This window comes from Myotis yumanensis, unplaced genomic scaffold (genome assembly GCF_028538775.1).
Source record: "Myotis yumanensis isolate MYYU_CA2020_CCGP unplaced genomic scaffold, mMyoYum1.0.hap1 SCAF_13, whole genome shotgun sequence".
NCBI classification, from domain to species: domain Eukaryota; kingdom Metazoa; phylum Chordata; class Mammalia; order Chiroptera; family Vespertilionidae; genus Myotis; species Myotis yumanensis.
The window spans coordinates 12,483,912-12,510,165 of record NW_027223764.1 but is presented as its reverse complement, the minus strand read 5'-3'; the positions used below and the strand labels follow the sequence as shown (position 1 = coordinate 12,510,165).

The following is a 26,254-nucleotide window of genomic DNA, read 5'->3' as shown; positions in this document are numbered from 1 at the left end:
ATGCAGTTTTCTCAAAGAAGTAAAAATGGAGCTCCCATTCGACCCAGTAATCCCACTTCTAGGAATATATCCCAAGAAATCAGAAACACCATTCATATGCACCCCTATGTTCATAGCAGCACAATTTACAATAGCTAAGATTTGGAAACAGCCTAAATGCCCATCAGCAGATGAGTGGATTAGAAAACTGTGGTACATCTACACAATAAAATACTACGCCGCTATGAAAAAGAAGGAACTTTTACCATTTGCAACAGCATGGATGGACCTGGAGAGCATTATTCTAAGCGAAATAAGCTAGTCAGAGAAAGATAAATATCACATGATCTCACTCATATGGAATATAATGAACAACATAAACTGATGAACAAAAATAGAGTCAGAGACATAGAAGCCTCAAACAACGTCAAACTTCAGAGGGAAGGTAGGGGAGGCTGGGAAGGGAGTAAGAGATCAACCAAAGGACTTGTATGCATGCATATAAGCATAACCAATGGACACAGACACTAGGGGGGTAAGGGCATGTGCTGAGTGATGAGGGTGGCTGGGGAAGGTCAATGGGGAAAAAAGGAGGCATATGTAATACTATAAGTAATACTTTAGAATTAAAAGTGTTGCAGATGCTTTTTTGGTTTGATGTAGTCCCATTTGTTTATTATTTCCTTTGTTTCCCTTGCCCTAGGAGATACATTAGCAAAAGTATTGCTAGGAGAGATTTTACTGCCTTCTAGAAAGATGTGGGTGGGGCAGACGGGATGAAAGAAGGTAAAGAGAGTAACCAAAGAACATATATGCATAGCCATGGATACAGACAACAGTGTGGGTGGTTAGGACCAGAGGGAGGGGAGGGCAGGGTCTGAGGGCTAAAGGGAAGAAAATGAGGGACATCTGTAATAATGTCAACAATAAGAACAAACTTAAAAAAATAGTGTTGCTAATGAAGCATTTATGAAATATTGGTTTGAAAATATTTGGTGTGAAATTTAAAAAGAGTAAAACCTGGCTCTGGTTGTTGTGGCTCAGTTCATTGGAGCGTCTGCCCCTACACTGAAAGGTTGTGGGTTTGATTCCCCAGTCAGGGCACATACCTAAGTTATGGGTTCCATCCCTGGTCAAGGTGGGAACAGGAGGCAATCAATCTCTCCTCTCTCTGTGAAATCAATACAAAAATATCCTCAGGTGAGGATTTAAAAACAAAAAAAAGAGAGTAAAACCTGAAATACTGTCATAATTCAGAATAGTTTGTCTCTTTTTTGGTTTATTTTATGGAGTTTGTATTCAGGCACTGCTGAGATCCAGTGTAATTTTGAAGTGATGTCTACTATAAGCCATTGAAGTTTGTTCATAGGTGACAGTGCTGGCTATTTTGAGATGAAGTATTTGCCATCCTTAAAACAGTGGGATGGAGTTTTCCTCAGGTCACTTGATAATATATGTTTTAAGGGCCATGGTTTCCTAGTGTGCCTCTATAATAAGGATAGTTAGTTCAAAGTAACTATATGTTATTCATTATTTAATACTTAACTATAGGGCTCTATAAGAATCTTCCTATTGATAGATCATTCAAATGTTTAAAACTCTTGTAAATAACTTACTATGTAAAAATGTAACTTTTGTATTTTTTTGGTTTAAATAAATTGGATATAAAACATTTTTTTAATAATTTCAACAAAAATTTTTGTTGCTACATACCGGTACAAATTAACACTGTTTTAGCAACCATAATTTTGAGCTTAGGCAGTTTTGTGTAATATATTTATAGTTGGAGGACTTGTATTCTGTTACATGACCTTGGGCTAGTCACTCAGCTAACTTACCCTCATGTTGCCCATCTGTATATAGATACACTATAACACAGAACTGTTATATAGAAATGTCATAATGGTCATATGAAATCTAGTGGTTCTTGAACAGGGAGGTGCATTAGAATCAGATGCTAGCATTTTACAGGTATATGTCTGGGTCCCTTTCTAGGTCTTCTAAATTAGGATATTTTTATTTATTTACTTATTTTTCATTATTATTTTTCTTTTTTTAAATAGGATCTTTTTAGATTGAGGCCTATATAATTTTTATATTGCTTAAGAACATTTTTACAAACACTATCTTGTCATATTTATACTTCCTTGAATCTTAAATGAGTATTTTGGGGCTACTGGAGAGAAACACTTGTCATGCTACTTATCATAGGTATTTTAGAAAAATAAGAAAACTCAACCATAGGAAAAAGACTCAGTTGCAGAACAAAAAGTGAGTGAGTGTCTTAGAAGCAAATAAAAAGAATAAGTTAAATCCCAATGCTTTCTCGCCAAAAAAAAAAAAAAAAAGAAAAAGAAAAAGAAAAGTTTCATGTGTATTTCCAATCAAAAAACATCTTGGGAGTATCTTGGGGACCTAAAGTAAAGATGAGTATATTTTAAAACTATACTCACCTAGTGAAAATCACCAGCCATTTGAAACAAATATATTATAAAAAGATTTATGTATGTATGATATTTACAAACTTTATTTAAAAGATAGTTACCTAAGTATGATATTAAATATATCCTGTCTCAAGCCATATTATATTACTCTCAAACATATGTTTGGACTATTTGGAAAATAGATCCACCAAAATTGAAAAATAAGTGGGTTACCAAATTACACAATATAAGTTATTGGGCTAATGGTATTATTTAAGGTTCAAAGTCTATAAGTATTTACAAAATTAATAACTTACTTTTTCTTGATTTTATTCATACTACAAGTCTAAGAAAAGTGCAGATTTTAAAAACTGATAAGCTAAAACTTTAAGTGACTAAAGTATAACAGCTTACTTGCCTAAGAATAAAAAGACAGGTGTCAGAAGACTTGGATTCCAGTCCTAATTTTTCCATTTATTAACTCTGTGTCCTTGTCTGTAATAAAGGTATAATTTGACAGAGTTGATTTGAGCATAAAATGAAATAAATATGAAGTGTATTGTAAACTAGAAGGCACTCTGCACATAGAAGGAGCTACATATTCTTTTTCTAATTTAGACTTTCTTTGCACATTATGCTTTATTAGATGACATAAAAGCCCATCATGACAGTTTTCTTAATGGAATGAGACAGTAATGGTAAAATGGAACACTTATTATAAATCCATGCTAACCACTATGAAATCTTTTGGCCTAGCTAAACATGCAGACTAATATAGTGCCTGTGGTAGCATATATGAGCTTATGACCTGAGGACTGTTGAATTGCAAACAGATTTTTATAAGTCAGCAGAAACATTAATCCAAAATCACATCTCAATTCCAAGTGTTCTTAATGAGATGACTAGCTACATAACTGTCATTCTCCCGCAGTTCCAAGGTTTAGGTTTAGAGGGGAAGCCTTTTGAGCTGATATAATTCAAAAGGGTTCTGATGAGCCTCACATGTATATATAGTTCTATGAAAAATAAATTGCTTGCCAGAATTACTTCCATTTTGCATTTGCAGACTTTCTGTTGCTGGATTGAATGGTATGTTTTCTAATTAGTTGATTCCTTTAATGATCAAATCCAGGCATGAAGAGTAATATTTATAAAAAGCATGAAAGTGCAAGGGGGGACTAGCAAGGACTAAAAAAATTAGTCTTGACCTTTTATATTAGGAACTATAATTATTTTGAATATGACTGCCAGCTGAAGTGGACGGTTTTCCCCCTCATCAAAACAATAGTAGTAAGGGGGAGAGATCAACCAAAGGACTTGTATGCATGCATATAAGCCCAACCAATGGACACAGACAACAGGGGGGCGAGGGCATGAGTGGGGAGAGGGGGGTTATGGGGGGAATGAAGTCACATATGTAATACCTTAATCAATAAAGAAATTAAAGATTGGAAAAAAAACAAAAACAATAGTAGACATAATTTTTAGAAGTAGAGTATCTTTCCTTATGCTTCAGGGAAAAGTGGGACTTTTTCCAAAATAATTCAGGATTTGGAGTAGAAAGTGAAGTATTAAAGTATTAATTTGCTCTGACCAAGAATTAACAGAAGGAAATGAGAAATGGACAAATCAGATTTTTTGTCTAGTCAACACTGAGTAGATTCACAAAAATACTGAGTTTGAAACTACTGGTGTACATTTAAAATCCAAGACCCCCTGTTCTCAACTTCTGAGTGAAATTTGATGATATGACATTACAGCCCACCTTCCTCAGAAGTAACCTCACCATGTATCTAGAGCAAATGCAGAACTCTCTTTTGACTGGTCTTCTTCAGTCTCCAAAGAAACTGTTAGACATTGGCTTTGCTAGTGGGAAGGTGGAATTATAATTACATTACTTTTGGTCCTCTCTAGATCCATATCTTTATTAGAAAGTTGTTTGGATTCCCGTGGTCAGTGGTGTAAGGAAACCCAAGGTTATTAACAGTTTCCAATTATTTCCTTAAGAGTTCCTTTGGTTGCAAAATCTTTTGATGACTTTGTTCATAAGAGGTGGAATATGAGGGTATTGACTTAGGCAAAAGGATTTTTGAACTATATTCTTCACAATGGTGAATAATGTAAGTTCCTTGAGGGCAGGAAGCTTGTTGTCCATTGTGCCCCAACATGTAAGCTGGTATTAGTGCATAGGAGGCACGCAAAAGAATGCTTTTTATTGAATGATCAAATACCCTTGTTACAAATCAGTATAAATTAAAGAAAAAACCAAGCATCAGTCCTTTGAGATAATCTGAATTGTAAGAGCTAGTGATAAGCTAGTTAAGAAATATGGAACCTTTTTGTGTATGTGTGGAAGGAAAGCTGAAACTAGATACTTATTAAAAATATGTATAGATAAAAATCCCTGCATGAACGAACATAAAGTGCATATATGTTCTTATCATTCCCTTCAGATTTGCACTTAAGATAACCCCCTAAGACAAAATGATGAATCCCCAAAGGCTAACTTCTACCATGAAACATTTCCTTGACTTAGTTCTTTTCTCCTGAGGCTCTTGAAAAAAATTTCTGCTTGTTGTATGCATGTATTTTGCTTTTCGTGTGCATGTGTGTGTGTGTGTGTGTGTGTGTGTGTGTGTAAATAAAGGCAGTGCTCTGTCTTCGTCCTTCAGGAAACACCTTTTTTCTGTGTGGCAGTTTTTGTCATTTCCACTTTAATGTGAATGAAGAAGTCAGTCATCCTTTTCCTGTGAAAAGGAAGTTTCCCAGCTGTTTATAAATTGTGGCATTTGCTGTGGGAGAGGGCAAGATTTCAGAGAGAGCTCTTTTGCTCTATTCCACGTGTTCTTTTATTGCTTTTTTCATACAGCTGATCTTTTCATTTCTAATGTGTACCATCTAATTGACAAGATGGTGACTTCCTCTTTGAAAGTTAGCCCTGTTTTTGTGTATCAGACCCATGGTGATAGTACTTTGTGAGGACTGTGCTAACACTGGTGTTCTCTCCTCTGACTGATTTAAGAGGTAAGCTGGTAAAGTCAAGAGATTGAAAGGAGTGTTATTTTGAAAGTAATTCTATAGTGTTTTCTTGGTTAAAATGCTCACCACTTCCTCTCTTCTCTAAACACACCCATTTGAGCATATCACTGTTTCCTTTGTTTTGAGCCTCTTTTATTTATGTGTGTAGAACTACTATTTGGAAGGTGATCTCCTGTTGATTCACCTGAGCACGTCTACTCAGCAGCTAAGTATCCAGCTAACTGACTCTTTTCAGTATTACAAACAAATTATCATTGGTCCCAAATATACCATTGCTTTTGTTCATGCTACTCCTAGTGCCTAAAGCATGTTTTTGCTGCTGCTTTGCATAGCTAACTCTATCTTTTAAAATATAATTTATAAATCACACATGTACATATATATGTGTAATATATACGTCACTTATAAATCACATGGTTGCTCTATTATGAAATGCTCCCTTTTACCTTTGTTGCCTTGGCCTAGGTTAGGTGCCTTGTTTGATAACTCACATAGTATCTTGCAAAAGATAAAAAAGAAAATTATCGTTTTTTAGTTATATTTTGGTGCCATGGAAACAACTTTCAGAAATGGGAAACTAAAGATCATTCATACAAGTATGAATTTCTTAAGAGCCAAGGCTGGTTTTGTCGTTTTTGCTTTAACCTGTTTCTTCAGAAGAGTATATCCAACACGGGTATTTTATTTGGGGACATCATAAGTAACGATTATTCTGTGAACTTGTTATCCATCAAGTTCAACACTTCATCTAGGCTATTTGATTGAGTATTATACAATCCTGGTCAAAGGGTGAGTGTGTGTTGGAAATGTGAAGTGAAATCAATAGAATTGGGGCTTTGGAACATTTATATTTTTTAAATTGCTACTTCCTGGTCAGCTAAAGAGAGTCCTGTAACTTTGCTGATAGCTAAGGAGATAGTCCTGAAAGTCTGACAGATCACAGCTGTATCCTGTACTTTGTATGAAAATGTATTTGCTTTCCCTCCTGTTCATTTACTTTTTCTAACTTCCTAATAAAAGTTTATTCCAGTGTTTCATGGAGCAAGAGGTGGGATATATGCCCAGATGAGGATGTGAACAATGGTTAAATACTAGGGTATAGGCTGAGAGTGAATTAAATATGAGGTACGTGTGTGTAAAAACTGAATGATGAGGAGAAACCCATTCTGAATAATTTTTTAAAAGAAGGTCCCAAGAAGAGTATTTGGATGTTTTAGACTACTGCTATAATTGAAGCAGTTGTATTTCTTCTATAGACCATGCAGTTCCTTTACAAAGAATCACATACTTGCTCTGGATTCTAAGAGTTCTACCATTTTATTCTCTCTCAAAGATTCAGAACAACCTTAGGACATTATTTCTTTGATCTTACCATCCTATACATCTTTGATTGCCACTGGAACAATATTAATTACCCAGAACTCTTTCCTTTCTTCCTTCCTTCTACCTTGCCTTCCATCTTCCTATTTTATACTCTGATGTCTGTGTAAGCCTAAAACACTAGTAGGTCACTTATAACAGCACAAGTTCATTTCTTGACATTGGAAAGATAGCTTGATGTTTTTCATCATTTCAGTTGACGTGGGTGGGATGTTTCAGAGTAATGACAACATGTTCCATAGGGAAGAATATTACAATTTCAGCATTCTTTCCTGAGTGGCAACTTTAACTTTGATAGAATGGAAGAAGTGCTGGCCTAAAATCAGGAGGTATGTTTTCTGTATGACCTTAGGTAGCAGCCTTGGGTACCTCTGAATTCTCACAAATGAAGAAATTGGACTAGATGACCTTTAAGTTCTTTACAGCTGTATTTGACATTCATGAAGCCTGAGCTTTCTGTTTTCATAGTTGTCTCTCTTATTATATTAGTGTCAGTTACTCCCAAAGACCCACTATATAATATGAAAGGTGGAAAGAAGGTAAGCCAGTTGAGCTGTTTGAAGGATGAAGCCTCAGTGTTCCAAATGGTGAGGCTCATGCAGCAGGACACAGACTACAGCTGAAGTAGATGCAAGTAATACTGATGGCCTGACAACGTAGGTAGTGGACAGGGGTTCATGGATTGATTTATTCAATGGCACTCACTTGTATTGGTATAGCACAGTCTAGAAAAGGATTTATTTTTTTTTCTACAGCTTCTTTTTCTTGAGGAAGCCTAAGTGAGAGGATTGATCGTAGTCAAGCCTTCCTTTGTGAACACAGAGTAAGAGCATCTTTAAAAGTACTTTTGTAAGGAGCGAAGCAAGTTGGTGCTGTATTTCACACAGGGTATGCTCTTCCAGCATACATAAAAACTGAAATACATAGATAAAATCTAGGTGCTTATAGCCTGGCCAGTGTGGCTCAGTTGGTTGGGTGTTGTCTCATGCACCGAAAGGTTGCCAGTTCAATTTCTGCTCTGGCACATGCTCTGGTTTGTGGGCTTGATTTCGGGTAAGGGGTGTGCAGGAATCAGCCAATCAACGTTTCTCTCTACATGGATGTTTCTCTCCCTCTCCTTTCCTCACTCTCTCTAAAATCAAAAATCTAAAAAAAAATCTAGGTGCTTATAGAGGTGCATGGAGACCTACCATAACAAACGCACTGGCTAATGAAGGATTAACTGTTTGCTTTTGCTTTTGCTTTTATGTTGCTTTGTTATTTTTATCTGGCTAGCCTAATCCATGTAAATTTCTAGTCTGAGATACATTCTTCAGTATACTTAGCATTGTATGAAATCTTGGAGGGAATGTAGTTCTATCCCCTCATTTACAGTTGAGAAAATTGAAGCTGAAAGAGAGTGAGCAGTGATTTGGCCAAAATCATGCTATGAATTAGAATTGGAGTTCGACCTGGAACTAGAACCCAGTTCTAGTTATTCCTAGATTTTCACTATTGATGTTATGGAGTGCGAGAGACAGAATGACCAGAACTCCAGACTGATTAAAATTTAGAGAGCCTTTATTGACTGGCCAGTGTCCGCTCCTCCACTCGGGAAGCCCAAGAGAGAAGCGGGCACGACCATCTGCAGAGTCCAATATTTAGAGGGGACAACTACATCCGTGTTCAGGTTCCCATAGCAAGCAAAGCCAAGTTACAAAAGCTAATTGCATAGTTTTAGCCAAGCTATTCATCATCCTCCTGTTATTCATTTCTGGGTAACTTAAAGGTCAGGACTATTCTTAATTTTGACCTGTCTGTTCTTTGTAGGCCATTGCTCAGGTGTGTTGATCTGTTTGTTCTTTGTAGGCCGTTGCTCAGGTGTGTGAGCTCAGTTCCTAGAAACTTTGCACAGGCTGTCAAGCTGCTGACGTGGCTAGGTAATTAAGCAGGCCTAAAAAATTTTTCTACTCTGTAGCCAGAACCGGTTTGGCTCAGTGGATAGAGCGTCGGCCTGCGGACTCAAGGGTCCTGGGTTCGATTCCGGTCAAGGGCATGTGCCTTGGTTGCGGGCACATTCCCAGTGGGGGGCATGCAGGAGGCAGCTGATCGATGTTTCTCTCTCATCGATGTTTCTGGCTCTCTATCCCTCTCCCTTCCTCTCTGTAAAAAATCAATAAAATATATTTAAAAAAATTTTTTTCTACTCTGTAACATTGAGAATATGAGCCTTAAAAGTATGAAGTGTACCCACAAAAATTTCCAAAATGGTAAGCAATTTTAGAAAGTTAGTGAATGAGACTAAATCTTCCTTTTCCCCCTTAGGGCCCTTAGGAATCCTCCCCCTCAGCCTTTGCTCTTCAACAACTGAAAGAAGCATTCTGCCAATAGACATCTGTCTCTCAGATTCTTAGACTGTGGTATAAAGCAGTATTAGGCAAAAGCAGGATAACATAAATGTGAAGTTTCTGTACAGTAAAAATCCAGAAAATTCTCTTATGATGGCAAGATTGTGTAACACTGAAATATGTTGGCTTTGAATAGAAATTTCAGTGTCTTACTTATCATAGAATGTGATAAAGGCAAAAAGAAAATCCCGGATTATTTGCCGTGCATTAGTGATTATATGCAGTTTTTTGTTTTCATTTTACATTCATTATTTAGTTGGAAAAATTTTTAATTTTTTTTAATGACTATGAGGTCTAATTTATCTTTAAATGTTATGTGAACATTTTGGGAATGTTTCTAGTCACTGAAAAATGATATTAGGATCTGAAGATGGGAGAACCTGTTGAATACATTGAGACAATGGAACATTAATATTTTAATATTACTGTTGGCCACAGTGATTGAACATTGTGGTCATTTCAGCTATACTGTACAACTCAATCCATTCATTATATTATTAATGTGGAGTATCTAGTCTGCTGATTTGAGACCTAAATTCTCTCTTTGAGAATCTCTTAATTTATTATGCTGAGCAGTTAAAACTATTGTAAACTTTGTTCTTGTTTTTATAGGAAATATGCAATTTAACATGTAAGAGAGCTTGCATTTCTTATCAGAGTTTAGATTAGGCCCTAACCTGTTTGGTTCAGTGGGTAGAGCGTCGACCTGCGGACTGAAGGGTCCCAGGTTCGATTCCGGTCAAGGGCATGTACCTTGGTTGCGGGCACAACCCCAGTAGGGGGTGTGCAGGAGGCAGCTGATCGGTGTTTCTCTCTCATCAATGTTTCTAACTCTCTGGTCCTCTCTCTTCCTCTCTGTGGAAATCAATAAAAAATAAAAGAGTTTAGATTAGGAAAATGCTTTGGTTTTGTGAGAAAGGATTTAACACTGCTTCTAGCTTCCTTTGCTCTTTTATCCATGAAATTCATCCATATTGTTGCATGTAACAATAGTTCTTCTCATTATTGTGTGTAATCTATTTTATGACTGGTGGGCATTCAGATTGTCTCCAGTTTTAAAGTATTAAACACAATACTGCCATGAAATTTTTTTTTTTTGGTGTTCATATGTATGCATTCCTATTAGGTGTATTCTGGGAGAGAAGTGACTGGATTATAGGGCATGTGTATGTCTAGCTTTCATAGATAATGTCAAACAGTTTTCCAAAGTATTTGTACTAATTGACACAAAGACTTGTAGTATTTAAGAATTCTAGATGTTTCACATCCTTGCCAAAACTTGGTATTAAGTTTTTTATTTTTGTTTTCATTTCAGTCATATGGGTGTGTAGATAGCAGTATCTCAGTGTGGTTTTCACTTGTATTTCCCTGATGCCTGATGATGGTGGGCACTTCATGTACCTATTGGTTGTTTGGATGTTCTCTTTTATAACGTGCCTGTTCAGATCTTTTACTGATAGGCAAAATTAGGTTGTCTTTTCTTATTATTATCTTTGCAGTACCTTTTTTATTTCTCTGACTGAGATTTAAGGAAGAAATACATTTTCATGCTTCAGAAAAGCTAGATACTACTTCTAATTTTTGGTACTCCTTTTTTTTTTTTATTGTTGAAAGTATTACATATGTTCGCTCCCCTCTGCCCTCCCTACCCCCGCATTGACTCCTTCCAGTCCACCCCTACCCCAGGCCTTCACCACTTATTTTATATTCTGTGTGTCGATATTCTATTATCTGAAGTTCTGGGGAGCAAGGGAAGAAGGTGCCAAATTCTACTCTGTTGTTCCTACGGACTTTTGTTTAATGTGGTTTGTTTACTCATGTGCTTTGTAATTCTGAATTTTGAACTTGGCAGCATTTATTTGTGGGAATCCTTAGGCAGCCTGTTTTGGGAGTACCTTTATGCGGACAGGATTTATGTTTCCTTTTTGCCAACTGTCTGGGGGGATGCTACCGACCTAAGACTACTTTGTGTTATTACTCTCTAGACTTGGAGTTTGCTGGACCATGCTGGTGTGTAAATTCAAATTCTAAATTCTTGGGAGGGTCAACCTGTTGGTACAGATTCTCAGGGGAGACTTTCCTTTCCCACTCAGCATTTTTGAAAAGACATATACTAGTAATGTTTTTTGGTTGTTTGTTCTGGTGTGTGTGTGTGTGTGTGTGTGTGTGTGTGTGTGTGTGTGTGTTTAATTCCACTTGTTGGTGGACAATTTTTTTCATGCGTGTGTGTGTGTCTACCTTTTTACTGAGGATATTACCTTTCCAGACTCTGACTGTATGTGTTGGGGCTCTATAACAGCTCCCTATCTTATAGAAAGAACTTGCTTTCTATATTCCCCTACAATTGGTGAAAACCTGGCTTCTAATTTAGCAATTTTTTTCTTCACAACATTGAGCTCATCATTTTCAGAAGTTTTAAGCTGTTTATATTCTCTGTGATGCAATTAAATGTCTAGGGTGTTTTCTTTCTTTTTTTTTCAGAATTACTCAAATAAGAGTATTCTTGAGTATCTTTTAATAATGATACAATCTATATAATGACTTTATATTGAAGTTTGCATGTTTAGATTCCTCTTTTGAGTTAGAGCTATACATTTTGTTTTTAAACTGGTAAGTCAGAATCCTAGTGCTTTAGCTGGTTTCTCTGTTCTGACTTCTAAAAACACCAGGTCTAGATGTATTAGTGCTTACTGGTTTATCAGGTACATCTTGATTTATGTGTCATAGCAAAAGCCAACACTTGTTGAATATACAGTGTCCTTTTTCCAGTTCTGTAGGAAGGTACTAATGAATGCTTGGAGGAATGAACAGATTTGATTAATGTAATATAAATCATCTGCAAAAAGCTTGAAATATTTTTTCTCCTGCTTCACTTCTGAGGGTGTAACAAAGGTAGTACATAACTGTTAAACTTGAAATTTAAGAAAGTAATTTGCTTCTGGCAGAAGCCCTCTCCAAAATCCTTTCTGTAATTTTTAGCCACATGATTGAAAAATATAGCATTCAGTGTATTATCTTATTGTTTCTCATTTTCAGTTTTGTTTTGGTTTTTTACTTTTTTTTTTTTTTGAAATTGGGACAACTATCTTTATTTTTTTTGACCATGAAAAAATACATTTAATTATGTTAATTCTTAATTTAATGAAATACAAAGACTATCATTTAGAGTGGAGATAGTACAGTTTTATTACTAGTCCAGTGATTCTTTTTTTTAAAATTAAATCTTTATTTTTCAGATTATTACAGTTGTCCCCCCCCCCCCCCCATAGCTCCACTCCACCCGGTTCCCACCCCACCCTATGCCCTTACCACCCCCACACTGTCCTTGTCCATAGGTGTAAGATTTTTGTCCAATCTCTTCCTGCACCCCCTACACCTGCTTCCCCTCGAGAATTGTCAGTCCACTCCCTTTCTATGCCCGTGATTCTATTATATTCACCAGTTTATTCTGTTCATCAGATTTTTTTATTCATTTGATTTTTAGATTCACTTGTTGATAGATATATATTTGTTGTCACTTTGTTGTTCATAATTTTTATCTTTACCTTTTTCTTCTTCCTCTTCTTGAAGAATACCCTTCAGCATCTATAATAATAAAAGCATAATATGCTAATTAGACTGGACAGCCGAATGACCTTCTGGAGGTCATTCTGGACCAAGCCACTGTGGCGGGGGCCGTGGCAGAGGTGGTTAGTAGTGATCAGGCAGGCAGGCGAGAAATTAGGGGCCATCAGGCAGGCAGCTAAGTGGTTAGCGGTGATCAGGCAGGCAGGCAGAGAGGTTAGGGCAATCAGGCAGGTAGGCAGGCGAGCAGTTAGGAGCCAGCATCCTGGATTGCGAGAGGGTGCAGGCCAGGCTGAAGGACACCCTCCTTCCCCCCCTCACCCCCCAAGAATTTCGTGCATCGGGCCTCTAGTTTCATATAATACTGGTTTGGTGGTAATGAACTCCTTTAGCTTTTTCTTATCTGTGAAGCTCTTTATCAGACCTTCAATTCTAAATGATAGCTTTGCTGGGTAGAGTAATCTTGGTTGTAGGTTCTTGTTATTCATCACTTTGAATATTTCTTACCACTCCCTTCTGGCCTGCATAGTTTCTGTTGAGAAATCAGCTGACAGTCGTATGAGTACTCCCTTGTAGGTAACTGTTTCTCTCTTGCTTCTTTTAAGATACTCTCTTTATCTTTTGCCCTTGGCATTTTAATTATGATGTGTCTTGGTGTGGTCCTCTTTGGCGTCCTCTTTTTTGGGGTTCTCTGCGCTTCCTGGACTTGTAAGTCTATTTCTTTCACCAGGTAGGGGAAGTTTTCTGTCATTATTTCTTCAAATAGGTTTTCAATATCTTGTTCTCTCTCTTCTCTGGCACCCCTATAATTCGGATGTTGGTACGCTTGAAGTTGCCCCAGAGGCTCCTTACACGATCTTCATATTTTTGGATTCTTTTTTCTTTTCCAGTTGGGTGTTTTTTTACTTCTTTGTATTTCAAATCTTTGACTTGATTCTTGGGATCCTCTAATCTGCTGTTGGATCTCCGTATATTATTCTTTATTTCAGTCAGTGTATGCTTAATTTCTGATTGGTCCTTTTTCATATCCTTGAGGGTTTCACTAAATTTCTTGGAGGTTTCTAGAAGATTCTTGAGTAACCTTATAATTTGGTTTTGAACTCTATATCCAGTAGTTTGCTTTCCTCCATTTATTTCATTTGTGACATGTTTCTTTGTCTCCGCATTTTGGCTGCTTCCCTATGTTGATAGAGTGGCCTTGTGTGCTAGGTGTCCTAGAGGGTCCAGTGGCTCAGCCTCCCCAATTACCTGAGGTGGACACTCTTGGTGCACCCCTTTGTGGGCTGTGTGCACAGTCTTGTTGTAGTTAAGCCTTGATTGCTGTTGGTATCACTGGGAGGAATTGACCTCCAGGCCAATTGGCTGTGAGGACCAACTGTGTGTACAATGGGAGAACTGCTGTGCTGGAGACACCCTTATGGAGCAGGACTTGCTTCAGTGGTGCTTAGGTGCTCACTGAGTCTGCTCCTTGAGTGTGTCGCTATGGATGTGAAGAGTTGTAAGCTGGTATGGTCTCACACTGACCAGTGGGTGCACTGGCTCTTGGATCTCCAAGGAGGTGCAAAGTCAGCCACTGCCTGAGGCCACCCAGCAGGAGCTACAAAGAGATCTGCAGATTCCTTCTCTTTGTTTGGGGTTTGGAAGTGCCCAGATGAGGCGCAGCTGTGAAGCAGTGCAGGCTGCTGCTGCTAGGCCTTAGGCCTTCTTTTGGAAGCTTTGGAGCTCTCTGACCCAGCTGCAGTTTGTTAGGTTTTAGGTTGTAAAAGGACAGGCCATTCATATACAAAAGTTGCTGTACACAGCCTGGGTGGGGTTGTAAATTTGGTGGGGCGAGGTCTCAGGGAATCACCAGGGTAGAGCAAACAGCAATGGCTGCCAGTCAGCCCTGCCCCAGAGAGGTCCCTGGGTCTCTGTGTCCTGCAGCCCCATGCAGGAACAATGATCGCTGCGAGCACCTCTGAGAGAAAGCTGTCCTCATGTTCTGGCCTGATGCCAGACAGTCCAGTTTCTCCCTGTATGAGTCTGTGTCCCCAGAGTCTCACCTGGAACTGGAGTTCAGAGCAATCAGGAGCTTGTATCTCCCTCCTGATTGAAAAAAACAACAGCGCACCCAGTTGCCAGCCCATTTCGAGTGCGCCTCCGCACCTCAGCACCTCCATACCTCCTACCAGTCTCAGTGTGCTTTTTTCTTTCCTTCTAGTTGTAGAACTTCCACTCAGCCAGCTTTCCCATGGTTCTGGATGATATTTGTTTTGTTTTGTCTTTTAGTTGTAGTTTTGATGTAGTTGTGAGAGGCAGCAAGTACAGGTGTTTATCTATGCCGCCATTTTGGTTCATCTCCCTTGGTTTTTAACTTACTAGTAACTCCGAAGGCATGAGTTTGGGCCTTCTTTCTCTCTTTCCACTCCCTTTTTATTTAAAACATTAATCATTTATTATATTGGACCAGCAGGAATCAGTTTAAAGAGGTTAAGAGCTGTTTTAGATTAATGGCTTGGCAACTTGGAAATAGCCCACTGGAGTCAAGTCCTGCTTATCTTGGAGTTTTAAAAACTTAGCCATTGAGGATTGTTTCTGTAAGCTGCCAAATTGAAAGTTTGAGTGAAGAAAAGCTTTACACTGACCCACATACCCCCAAATTCTTGTTAGTATGCTTTATAAGAATCTTGTTTGGAGGATGGCAGAATCCACAGGATAAAGAGCTTTTCATGACAATAAATAATGCTGCTCTGGGTTTACATGGAATTTATAGTGTTTTTCCTTTAATTTCTCAATTTTTCATTTTCATATATGGTATTTACTTTCCTTTTTTTTGTTTTAATATTTTTAAGTGATAGCCCTTTATTAATTCCTAACTTTTTCTACATTAGAAAAACCTACCCTTCTTTTTCCTTCTCCCATTTGTAGGATTGCACAACCTTTCAGTTAAACAAAACCAAAATTGTTCACTTGCTCACAGTTTCCACCCCCTTGAAATAAGCCACATAGCTCCCTTTGGGTGTGCCCTGCCTCAGACTGCTGTCACAGTTACTTGATCCTCCTTATCTCAAGCCACTCTGAGTTTCTTAAATTGTCTCTTCATCTCCTTTCTTAGCTCCTCCTTTTCTCTCTTCCTCCCAGTTTTTGTCCTGCTCTAGTCACCTCCCTTCTCAGAGACTCAAGAGCAGTTCTCCTGAATTGTTTTTTTGTTTTCTGAGGAAGGGACTTATACACTGTTCAGTGATAAATGGTTCATTGAGGAATTCCTACATGAGGATTAACCCCTACAGACTGAACATTTTGCAAAGGTCCTTCCTTCCTTCCTCCCTTCCTTCCTTTCTTTCTCAGAGATTAGGTATTATAGGTGTGAATTCATGAATATAAAGTACAGATGACCCTTGCTTTGTGTAATTATGTGCTCTAAAAAGTTGGCTGTATCCTATATTAAATAGGAGAGATTACTGTTTAAAAGAACTTGGCAAGGAATCTTTAGAGTAAAGAATTCACAATATAAATACTACTACTTACTTTGTTTTAGAAGATATTTTCATTCAGGTTGTTATATAGGGTGTGTTGCAAATGATGGTGTTTATAATATTCTCTATAAAAGAGAATTTGTTATATATGTGTGCTTGGATGTGAAAACATCTATATAACAAAAGAGAAACATGTAAATTGACCGTCCCTCTGCTATACTCACCAATCAGGAGCGAGTATGCAAATTAACACAACAAAGATGGCGGGTTAATTTGCATACACAGGCTCTGGGCAGAGAGCAGAGTGGGAGAGCCGGCAGCTTGGGGGGACATGGCTCCCTTAGTTGCTCCCCCCAAGCCACTGAGTGGAGAGTAGAGCTGGAGAGCCGGAGGCTTGGGGGGGACGTGGCTCCCTTGGTCGCTCCCAGCAGCATGGGGAGCACCAGGAATTCTGGGAATAGTAGTTCTGATGGCAGCCTCAGGACCAGAAGCTGAAGCCCAGAGTGCTGGGAGCACCAGGAATGCTGGGAATCATAGTTCTGGTGGCAGACGGCTCTCCTAGACACTAGAGCAGTGGTTCTCAACCTTCCTAATGCCGTGACCCTTTAATACAGTTCCTCATGTTGTGGTGACCCCCAATTTCATTGTTAAAAATTGAATATAATTAAAGCATAGTAATTAATCACAAAAACAATATGTAATTATATATGTGTTTTCCGATGGTCTTAGGTGACCCCTGTAAAAGGGTCGTTTGACCCCCAGAGGGGTTGCGACCCACAGGTTGAGAACCGCTGCACTAGAGCAAGGTGAGCCTGGAGCAAGTTACTGTTGCGGTGGGGGATGGAGGGAAAGCAAAGGTGAGAAACATAAGTAAAATCAGAGTCTCTAGGAAAAATTAAAGGGAAGATATCCTAAAACTTCCAGGAAATCTCCACAATTGAAGCAAAGAAAAAAAAAAAGCCTCTATTATTTTGTGAGCAACAAACCAAACTGGGTTGGGGGTCTCAGACAATTCACTCATATGATTGCAAAGACAAACAGAAACTCCCAGATTGGAGAGGGCTCACCTGAGGGCTCCCAGATTGGAGAGGGTCCAGGTTGGACTGAGGGACCCCCATATCCCCCAGTGCACGAATGTCGTGCACCGGGCCTCTAGTATCTTAAATGTTAGCCTATGGCATTTTCACTCCAGGAGTAGCTTGATAAAATAGGTTGTCTGTTCTTAGCGATTTAATATGGCATACTTTTCACCTTTCATGCAGTTAGCCCAGTTTTCCAATCCACAAAAGTAATTTTTCTATATGTGTCAACATCTTTCTGGGCCAGTAACCTTCAGAATTTAGGTGTCTTACAAACACAGTGCTTGGTGATTAGTTTTATTTTATTTTTTTCTTTTCAGCCCCTTTCATTAAATCTACCATGCTCAGACTTTTAAGGATTTGAGCCCATAGGGTATGGTACTGGTGTTCCAGATTGACATGTCATTGTTTTTTAACCTTGGTATTAACCTAGAACATGCTTATACTACTTCCATGATGATGTGGTGGCAGATAACAGTTTGAATGGCTTCAAGATAATTGGTCTTAATTATTTCTAAGTCACTGGTTAGTGCAGTGTAAACAAGCATTGTTCTAAAAAAAGGGGTGATATAAATAGCTTTCGAGTTTCTTTTCTTAGCATACAAGTAAAAAATTAGGGTGAAAGCAAAAATGCATGACACTAAACTACATGGTTTGCTTAGCCGATTGTAGGGTTCCTATAGTTTAAATTATATAAACCACTGTAAGCTGTTAACTAGTAACAATTTCTATTTCCCTTTTGCATTAGTTGCAATGTGTGATTCTTTCATTTAAAGTAAAGCCATGTGTCAAAGTACCAGTTTATTAAGAAGTATGTTGTCTTTGCATATCTTTCTGCAAGGCTTGTACATACCATCCTCTCCCCCAAATATCAAACTCCAATTGTAACTTCCCCCGAACCATTCAAATTGGCTCCTTTCTCTGAGTCTGCAGTATATCTATTATAACACAGGAACACAGTGTGTACTTATAATTGTTTAAGAAGCTGTCTCCTCCCCCAACCTACTAAGTTGCTATTAGCTTAGGATCAGGGATAATGTCTCATTTATTTTTTGCATTCTCCACTATACTACGCCCTGAATTGCAGCACATAATAGGTGTTGAATGAATTGTTGCTAAAAGGAAAAATGAATTTAGAAAGTAGAAAAATTTGTTGATGAATTGATTTACCAACTAAGATTTAAAAAGAAAATTTTAAAATCTAAAATCAGAGTAGATTAAAATCAGTACAGCCATAGATTTGACACAGAGCAAGTTAATCTCCAACTTTAGTAATACTTGGGGACAGAGTGATGCAGTAAACTAAACTGCCCCTAAAATGCAAAGAAGAGACTTGTTTATAGGCCAGTTCTGTTTTTATGTTTGATTTTGTTTTATTTTTTAAAAATATATATTTTTATTGATTTCAGAGAGGAAGGGAGAGAGATAGAAATATCAATGATGAAAGAGAGTCATTGATCAGCCACCTACTGCACGCCCCTACTGGGGGATCGAGCCTGCAACCAGAGCATGTGCCCTTGACTGGAATTGAACCCTGCAGGGTGACACTCGAACTCATTTTTTTGCTTGATTTTTCTTTGTTAAATGGCATTTAAATATATAAAATAAATATCAAAAATATAAGTCTTTGTTTTACTATGGTTGCAAATATCAAAAAATGGCTATATGTGACACGGCACCAGAGTTAAGTTAGGGTTTTTCAAAATGCTGACACGCTGAGCTCAAAAGGTTCGCCATCACTGGCTACAGCATGAGTTAAGACAGGTCCTTTGTATGGAAGAGCACCTGAAAGCAGCTTGGGTAGACCCACAAGTTGGGTGGGTTGGGTCTCAGGGAATACCAGGGTGGGGCTAACAGTTTAGCAAGGTGGATGGAGACTCAGATATGGCACCCGCCTCTGCCTCTGATGGGGGGAGGGCTCTACAAGGGAACAGTGGCTTCTGCCAGCACTTCTCTCTGGGAAAAGGCTGCCCCTCTAGCGCTCACCCTGAAGCCAGTTTAGTTTCTCCCCTTGTGTCCCTGGCTTTTTTGAGCTCAGAGTTTTCCAGTAAGTCCATGTGTGGGGCCTTTAAGAGAACTGCCTGGGACTCCAGAAGCCCTTTGTGTCTCAGCCACAATCCCTGCTGGTTTTCACAGCCAGAGTTATGAAGACTTCTCTTCCTGGCAGTGGAACCCTAGGCTGGTGGGGCTGGTTTGGGGCTGGGATTCCTTGCTCCTCAGAGGAGACCGCCAAAGCCGAGATATCCCTCCTGATTTTAATATGCCACACGTGGATGTGGGACCAGCCCGTTTCATGTCTTTGCCTCTTTTACCAGGCTCCATGTGGCTTCTTCTTTATATCTTTAGTTGTAGGACTTCTGTTCAGCTAGATTTCAGGTGTTCTGAAAGATAGTGGTTTTGTAGTTAATTGTTAAATTCCAAAGTGATTGTGGGAGGATTCAAGTACCACATTTACCTATGCCGCCTTCTTGACTGGACAAGATTGCAAAAGTAATATATTTTAACAAAATATTTCATGTGTCATGAATGTTTTCATATGCTGTGTATTCATGTTACATTTTATTTTTACTTGCTTTCTGTTCTATTTTTGGACTTTTCTTCAAAGTAGAAATTGTGAATCCAGGTTTTTTTTAAGAGTAGATATATATTACTCTTCACTTTTTATTGTTGTTTTTGTTTTGTTTTGTTTTCATGTAGTCTTTATCTTCCTCTAAGAGTGGTAAATAAAACAGATTGTTTTTGGAAGCATTATGCCATGGTAGGGTCAAAGCCACATATTGGTGTGGTGTTTTTTTTAATTTCAAGTTTGGCAACCTTCAGATACAATACAAGCTCACTAGTTTAGTTAATTTTTGTTTTAGATGGGGATTATGCCTGATCTTCAGACCTAATGATTTACTGAATTTTGACCTCAGCTTTCTTAGGTTTAACTTGCCAATCATTGTAGGTTATGTTTTTGTACTTTTTTTTTTTTTTTTAATCCAGAAGAAAACCTATTTGACCACTAAGCATATTGCCTTTATCTGTAACCTTACAGGCTTTTCTGTAATTGCTTCTTTTTAAATCCTGGATGACCTCTTTTAACAAATAACCACCTATCAGATATTAAATAGGCAAAGGACAGTATTCATTTATCAACCATAATATTTTTTGAAGTTCCCCTGTATGAGGTCCTGAGGGGCCCTGTCCTCTAGTTGCTCATAGCACATGAGAGAGCTATCCCAGAACAGACAATTGTGAGTCAATGTGTCATGAGTGCTATTTGTTGGAGTTAAGTCAGAGGGCTGTGGGATTTGAGGCTTTAAACTTCAAGGTGGAGGCTTTCCTTCACAAATCCATCTTTGCAAGGGAGGCAGAACCAGGGTTTTCCTAAATGGGAAATTACAGAATGTGGCCAGAGATGCCCGCAGACCGGAGTTGTGTTTCACCAGCTTGGCGAAGCTCTCGTTTTTCTTTAGCACTCCTAAGCTTCAAGGGCCGTCTCTGACTAAGGTTTCATAACTCCAGATTAGCAGACTGTTCCATGAAGATTACTCCTACATAGAACTCACATACCTCTTATCACTTCAGCTATGGTTTGATTTTGGTCCAGGCTCTTTTTTTTTTTTTTTTTTCCCCTTGAGAGTTGCTCCCTCAGCTGCATCTCTTGTACTGATTGGTGGCCCCACAACTATCTGCATTTTCTTTACCCCAGACCCCCTCCACACTGTAAAATTAGCTTATTATGAAAATCACTTCTGATAAAAAGTCACTTCTCTACTTTTTATCTCCATTGTTACTAGTGTGACCTATTTCCTTAAACTTTTTGAATCTCAGCATTCTCATCTATGAAAGGAGCCTAATAGTACTACCTGATTGAGTTGCTGTGGGTGGTACATGGGATAACTGTATAAAACACACAGCAGTCTGCCTTATTCCAGTGGCACTTCACCTGCTTAGCAGCAGTCATTTCTCTGAGAACACAGATGTTTGCACACAGTTGGCTTTTAATCTTTTTTTAATTTCATGCCTTTTAATACGCTCTATGATCATCTCCCTGACCCCCTGTTTTTCTGGCACTTTGCTTTCCTTTCTGGTGAATGTTCAGCCATAGGGTTTTTTGCTACTTTGTCTTTCTATTTAATATATACATATATATTGATTTCAGAGAGGAAAGGAGAGGGGAAGAGATACATAAACATCAATGATGAGAGAGAATCATTGATTGGCTGCCTCTTTCATGCCCCCCATTGGGGATTGCTCTGCAACCGGGACATGTGCATGCATAGGAATCCAACCGTGACCTCCTGGTTCATAAGTCAATGCTCAGCCACTGAGCCATGCTGGCCGGGCAACTTTGATTGTAACTGAATACCCATTACCCAGGTATATCCATTCCGCAGACATGGATGGTTTCAGGATGCTAGGCATTGGATACAGAGGTACTCCCATTCAAGTAGGGGAAACCCCTGGAAACAGCCAGCTGCTATGAGTTGTTCGGGAATGCTGTTGTTTAAAGCATTGTGGAGACACGGAGGAAGGAGCTTTAAATTTGTACAGAGTAGATCAGCAAAGTAGGTTAGATTATTAACTGAGCCTTGAACTTTCACTTGGTGGAAAAAGGAAGATCTTGCTAGGCAATGGGAGCTGTTTATAAAAAGACAGATGAAGATACAAGTTTATAAGGTATAAGTAGTTCTTCAAAGTGAAAAGTCTGTTTTCCTCCTCTCCCACCCCTGTTCTGTCATAATAGGAAGGCAAAGGGAAAATAAGTAGCCCTTTTATTAGATGTAAAAACTTCTTATCTCAGTATTGAATAAAGAGTTCTGCTTTATTTGCTTTTGCTATTTTCTTTGCATGTACAAAATGAATAAGGAAAGCACAGAAGCTTAGCAGCAGTATGTGAACGTACTTATTCTTGAACTGCCTCATACTGTCAGTTTTTCCTCCACTTTTCTTTCCTTTGATCACTCTCTATATGACAGGCACTTTGCAGTGATTATCTCTTTAATCACACAGCTTTATGAGTTAAGATTTTCCTTTTTTTTCCCATATGAGAACACTGAAAGTAAAAGGCATTTTAAAAACCAACCCCCGCCCCCCAAAAAAATTTGTTTAAGATGCATACCCTGTAAGTGGGAGAGCTCTTCCTCAGAGCCAGCATTATCTCCAAAACTTTAGTTCTTTTTATCCTAAAATGAAGTGCAGAGCTGCTGCCTAAGAGCCTTAGACTAGGCTCAGCCAATAAATTACTGACCAGTTGGATGACTAGTACAGGCAGCCAAGCTTTCTAAACTGTATTTTGTTTTTTTAACCTAAGAAGTGGAGTAGTTGGAGCAGGTGAGACTATACTTCCTTTTCTTTTTTAAAATATATTTTTATTGATTTCAGAGAGGAAGGGAGAAGGAGAGATATAGAAACATCAATGATGAGTGAGAATCATTGATCAGCTAAGGCTATACTTCCTTTTAACGTGTTTTTCCCCCCTTAGGCTCCTTTATCTATTTGTTCATGTCTGATAATTTTGTGCAACCTTATAAGTTATGTGATATAGTGAGAATGTTCTAATGTATAGGTTGCAAAAACACGACTGTTTGGAGTTGTTTTAAATCAAAATAGTGATTGCCTCTGGGGAAGTGAGAGAGGGAGTTGCTTGGGAAAAGGCATGAGGGAACTTTCTGGGGTGAAGGTGATGTTCTATATCTTGATAGGAGCTTGGGTTATACAAGTGTACACTTACATTTCTGCACTTCGTTGTGTGTAAATTTTACATGGAAAGAAAAAAACCATAAACAAATATTGAACTCTAGGTAATGATATGCATGCTGAAGCATTTGGGGGGAAGAATACTGGTGTCTCTAATTTACATTATAATTCACTAAAAATAAGATGGATTAATAGATGAATAGAGGGATGGATAGATGAAGAGATATGTGATAAAATAAATATAGTACAGTGTGGATAATATACTATACTTATTTTATATACAGTATTAATGGTAGAATCCAGGTAGTGCTTATATGGTTCTCAGTGTAAGATCATTTCAAATTTTCTGTACATCTGAAAATTTTAAGTACATATATAAAATGAAAAATATTATAATAAATTGTTGGGGAGAAAGTCACTTTTCAAATGAATCAGTAATTTCATATCAACATCCTCTCCCCCCCCCCCCCCTTAAAGGGTCTTTTAATGCTACCACAGGCTCTAGTTAGACTATCCTGAGTTTAAGTGACCTAAATTAAACAGTTCAGAGACATCTTTTCTTTCCTTAGCCAACCTGCATGTTGGGAGGTTCCTTCCTTTAGACCAGTGATTCTCAACCTTCCTAATGCCCTTTAATACAGTTCCTCATGTTGTGGTGACCCCCAACCATAAAATTATTTTCGTTGCTACTTCATAACTGTAATTTTGCTACTGTTATGAATCGTAATGTAAATTTCTGATATGCAGGATGTATTTTCATTGTTACAAATTGAACATAATTAAAGCATAGTGATTAATTACAAAAACAATACGTAATTATATATGTGTTTTCCGATGGTTTTAGGCGACCCCTGTGAAAGGGCCGTTCCACCCCCAATGGGGTCACGACCCACAGGTTGAGAACCGCTGCTTTAGACATTTCAAGCTAGTCTGAATGTCTCTCAGAATTGAAGCTTGTCAAGCAAAACTCATCCCTGTGTCTGTTTGAGTCACTGATAGTTATATTTGTAGAAGTTAGTGTCACCATCAGCCAAAGATTAAACTTTTCCTCTGCTCCCCCTCCCACCCCTGATGTACCCTTGATCAAATGATATTAAGGAAATAGCCCCTTTTTTTTGTTTTGTGCTTTGTTTTTAGTCTGTCACATGTTTGAGATGCCTTGTATTTCTTTAACAAGTCACCCTTGGTGCGTTCACAGCACTTTAGTTGCAGACAACTTCTCATTGAGCTGGTTTGAGTTCTGGCACTTGAGAGCATCTTCATTCTGAAGCTTATGGAATGTCGCTCTTGTATTTGGAGCAAACAGTTTACCTTTTCTTCATTGGTTAAGCCCAGCCCCTAGTGGTGTCCCAGATGAGTCTCATCCAACTTGTATTTGAGAATGTAAGACCATTAGGAGTGCATGAATTCTTGTGTGGTAAAAGGGGAAAGCAGTGAATAATGTTAGAACAATGAATTCAATTATGGGGATACTTAGTTGTATATAAAAAATTAGTAAGATAGCTAAAATATGTTTTGAATTATTTTGTTCTAAAAATATCATTTTCTCTAATTTTCATAACAATAATTATTCACAAGTTATTTTACACACTGAAAACAAGTTACAGTATTAAAATATTGTATGTTTTTATAAGATTTAAATGAAATAAATATTTGAAAAAAATGGAGTTGGAGGGCAGAAAGAGAGGGGAGTAGAATACTTCTTGAGTTGCACTTGAGCCATACTGTTATTTATGTTAAACCTCTAGCACTCAGTAATGGAGTATTTTTATAAAATCTGCAAAACTGATGGGGAGTGGGAAGGAGAAATTTGATTGCTTGAGAGTTTTCCTAAAAGATTGGATCTATAAATTTACATGAATTCCTGAAACAGGCAGGTGTATGTGAGTGCCAAATAATATTAGAACTAACCAAGAAAAACTTGCTTTTCTGCACGACTGTGGTGAAAGCATTGGTTCTCAACAACTTTCACGTTTATAAGGATTTTTTTAAAGGGACTAACTACCCATTGGGCAAGCAACTAGGTAGTCCAAAAAGTATTGGCTGGATTTAACGTACTGGGGGCATGTGGATTCCTGAGAATGTCACACATTGTCTAAGCCAATAAATCGGTGTCTATTCTTGATACTAAATCTGATGTCACTGGCAGATTTTCCTCTTTATTAGAAGGGTGATATTCAGAAGGGCGAATATTTTTTCATGTATTTTGCTGTTTCTGTGATTGGGTTTTTTCTTTTTTTTTTCTTTTTTAAGCTATGAAATATTACTGGCAAATCCCAAGAAAACTAGATCTGGATTTCATTTTGTCTCTTCAACTCTGTGTGATCTTGCGCACATTCCTGACATGTTACAAACAGCCTGTGTCTCTGAATGTGCAGTATCAGTTTTCAGTGGTGAAAGCCCCAAAAGGAAACAGACTGATTCTTCCATGCACAAACAGCTGGGCAGTTGTGGATGGAATTAATTGCTGATATATATTGGCTGTGTTTTTCTTCTCTTGTCATTTCCTTTGCAGCTGCGAAAGTGAAGTTTGACTTGAAAACAGACATTTCCAGCCGTGCAAATCCAAAAAGTATCAAGATGGGATTCTTCAGATATAATATCTAACTCTGCTACCTTGGAGTTACTCAGTTTTGGGGAAAGCAAAGAGATGATTTATAATTACATATTATGGTTGAAAAATAATTAAATCAAGCACTTGAACTATGGAAAGATTATTTTGGAATGGGTTGATTTATCTTATGGTAAGAGTGACCTCATAATTCAACAAAAGGCTGGATCAGTCATCACCCCCTCCCTAGGATCCTGAAAAACGATTTTTTAGACATCTCTCAAAATATCGAAATGGTCAATACTTCAGACTGATTTATTGTTTCAATGTGAGGGAGTAGCTGTTGATGAGGGTAATATATCATTAAAAATAACATTTTCCTTTTTTTCCCCCCAATCCTTTTCTATTGTTTGTTTTAAATCCTATGTAAATTATTATATAACTTATTTTTCACATGCTTGGGTATTTCACTGAGAAACATTTTTTATTTCATGAGTTATAAGAGTTTAGTTAAAAGTAATAGTTGGTTGTGTTTCTGAATGTGCATATTCAAAAAGTAGTATTGAGTAAAATCACTTTTTTAAATTTAAAATCTTTATTGTTTAAAGTATTACATGAGTCTCCTTTTCCCCCATTGTAAAATCACTTTTAATAATCATATCTTTGGTGATAGTTTCAATAACTGATAAATTATTTTAGACACCATTAAAGA

General features: G+C 37.9%; 1 protein-coding gene across 4 annotated transcripts in view; it reads left to right on the top strand.

Moving 5' to 3' along the window:
- Nucleotides 1-26,254, top strand: part of ADD3 (adducin 3) — a 119,075-nt gene that overhangs the window by 42,848 nt on the left and 49,973 nt on the right. The window contains exon 1 of one of the 4 annotated variants that reach the window (XM_070432317.1): nucleotides 25,662-25,735. The exons of the other annotated variants lie outside the window; for them this stretch is intronic. The gene's annotated coding sequence lies outside the window, so the exon portion shown is untranslated. Of the gene's footprint in view, nucleotides 1-25,661; nucleotides 25,736-26,254 lie in introns of those variants that run through there. 4 annotated transcript variants of the gene reach the window in all.